Raw genomic sequence first — 2,998 nt, 5'->3', positions numbered from 1 at the left:
GCCAATCATAATGCACTGGATAGCTGGCCAATCACAGCACACCTTGCTTTTCAGACCGATGAGCTTTGTAAAAATCGACGTGTTTCAGAAAGGCGGGGCATAGAGGAGAAACAATAATGTACAGTATGTGGAAAATAATGTGTTTTTTTAACCTTAAACCGCATAAACACATTGCATTACACCAAATACACAACATAATGTTCTTTTTAGCAACGTCATATGACCCCTTTAAGGGAGTACCAAGTATAGTGAAGACGCAGAACATTTCAGCGTTAATTCATTTTTACTTTTTTATGGGGGCAAGAAAGTGTAAGAGAGCACAACTTTTTACAGTTTCCCTCATTTTGGTGTTGATTATCGCTGGTGTGTCACCAGAAAGGAACCAATAGTCTAAACAGACATATTGCATGTGAAAATACTAACATGATAATTCTAACACAGCATACATACAGTGTTGTAAATTTTAACCGGTTGAATGAAAAGAAACGAACAATTTAAACAATTCAGGTGAGTCATGTAGAATTACTCACTGTATATTATTTGCCATTAATGTTCCTTACAAATGGCATAGGCGAATCAGCAAATTCAAACATTTGAAATTAAGCATAATTATTAAATAGAGCTAAACTTCTCAATAACAGAGATATGAGATTTAATTAGTTATTTTATTTGCAGCTTATTTTCAGCTAACCTGTGTGGCCTCTGCTGAAAAAAAAAATAGACACCATCACAAAATTTGTAATGGTTTTGCTGGTTATAATGGGACTTGTATTGGTTTTAATGGAAACTGTAATGGTAACTGGTCACCTTCTATTGGTGGCTTGTTAAAACCAATAAATCCTAATGGAATGTCTCAAAACACAATACAGAAATTTTTTTTTTAATGGTTAAAAGTTGATGGTTTGTAATGGTATTTGTAGTGGAAACTTATTAGAATTTTCTGTGATGGTTCTATTGTTTTTTTCGTCAGTCATCACACTGAGAGTGTATCTAATTACCGGTGCCTGCAACACTTCTTTAGAGTGACTTTTCCTGTGGGAACTAGTGATGGGAAGTTCGGATCATTTTACCGACTCGGACCTTTGAGTCTCGTTCAGCAAAATGAACGAATCTTTTTTCGAGTCATTTCGTTCATTTTAACAAAATATAATTAAAATGTTACGTGTTACTTCCCTAATATGTCTACTACTTACGCAAACGTTGATCACACTACAAACAATACAAAACTGCTATAAGAAACAGAAAAGATTAATTCATTGTTTACCTGGGTAAGAAAAGTTTCCCACTCATAATAACGACTTTGTGGTGGCGTTCATGTGCGTTCAACTCGTAAATACGATCTATCCGACATTCCAAATAAAATTATATATATATATATATATATATACAGGTGCATCTAAAAAAATTAGAATATTGTGAAAAGTTTTTTTGTAACATTTCAAAAAGTGAAACTTTCATATATTCTAGATTCATTACATGTAAATTACATGCATCACTCTGCATCATGTAGAATGCATTACATTAAAAGACATTTATGTTAAAAAAACAACAACAAGTGAAGTAACAAACTTTTTCTTAACAGCTCTGAATATAGGGGATTCCTGCTTTAAAGTTAAAAGAGCCAGTCCTGTGTTTGTCTACTGTAGAATGTTCATGTGCATTAGCTCAATCGGACGGAAAAATGTGTAATTTGATCTAAAGTACATTTGATTCCACCATTGTTGTCAGATTTTATTTCTTGGAATGTAATCTCGTCTCTTGATCCCACTAAAGTAGCTAGGAGCTGTACTTGCGTGTCTAAAAACAGCTGCCCTTGGGAAGAATTTCTGAGGAAATTCCATAGGATGGGAATTCCGTAGGATGGGAATTCTGGGAATAGGATGGGAGTAAAAGAGTAGCCAAGCATGTTGATCTGTCAGTCGTGAGTGTTTCATGCGGAGAACTTTTTATTTTTATTTATTTTGTGTTTTGCATAATGATGCATTTAAAAGTTACTGGTTTAGAAAAGTTCACATTGTTGTTGCAGATAAAATATAACACAAATAACATTAAGTTTTTTTTTTTTTAGCAAGGTTAAATGTTGATTATTAACTCAGACCCCTTTATCTAAACTTGTCTACTTAAAGGGACATAACACACAGTTTCACCCAATCTCATGTTAATCCTAAGTACCTATAAAGTAGTACTGCATCCTTCATATCTCCAAAGAGTCTTTAGTTTTATCATATTTATAAAAGAAAGATATAGCATTTTCGATTCTCTCCGAAAACAGCCTAGCTCCTGGATGCGCGCCGTGGGCAGATCTAAAGTGTGACAAGCACACTCTAACCGATTTTTGTAATTTGAACAGTATTTTACTGTAATATGTACAGTAAGATACTGTAAACAGCAAAGGATTATGGGAAAATATACGGTCACTACTGTATTTCCTCACTACTGTAAATCAATTTACAGTAGTGAACTTGCCCGCAAAAAACTGACCAATGGCAAGGGAGTTCTTTTTTTGACTGTTTGGTGGAAGTGGCCATAAAAGGACAAAAGAGAAATGCACCGTTAACTCGACAAAAGGTTAGTATATTATTTCTGTTTTATGCAAAACTGCGATATTTTAAGATGTTTTCACTTGTTAACAGCAAACTAACATTATTCATCGTGTCATTTTTCATGTCGGGAGTTGGAGCCTTTTTTTCTGACTGACGGCCGGAATGCCGCCATGCTGAATAAACATGAGCACTGCACGTGTCAAAGTCGAAACCCGGTGCGTGTGTTTTTATATCACTGTATTTCTGAAGGAAACCGACTGTCTTCAGAAAATTTTGATGTCATTTTCATTTCTTCTTGCATGTAATGTCTGATAAAGCAGCGTTTGTGAGTGGAGCGCTGCTTTGTGTAAAGCGTTACCGGGGAAACCTCGATCTCTACCACTTCAACAGCGCCTCCTGCTGGCAGAGAATGAGTTTGCCAATAGAGTGCAAGTCTGTGGCAAACACCGCTTCTG

The sequence above is a fragment of the Sinocyclocheilus rhinocerous genome, unplaced genomic scaffold (genome assembly GCF_001515625.1).
Source record: "Sinocyclocheilus rhinocerous isolate Xijiao unplaced genomic scaffold, SAMN03320098_v1.1 scaffold839, whole genome shotgun sequence".
NCBI classification, from domain to species: domain Eukaryota; kingdom Metazoa; phylum Chordata; class Actinopteri; order Cypriniformes; family Cyprinidae; genus Sinocyclocheilus; species Sinocyclocheilus rhinocerous.
This window is presented reverse-complemented; position numbering follows the sequence as displayed.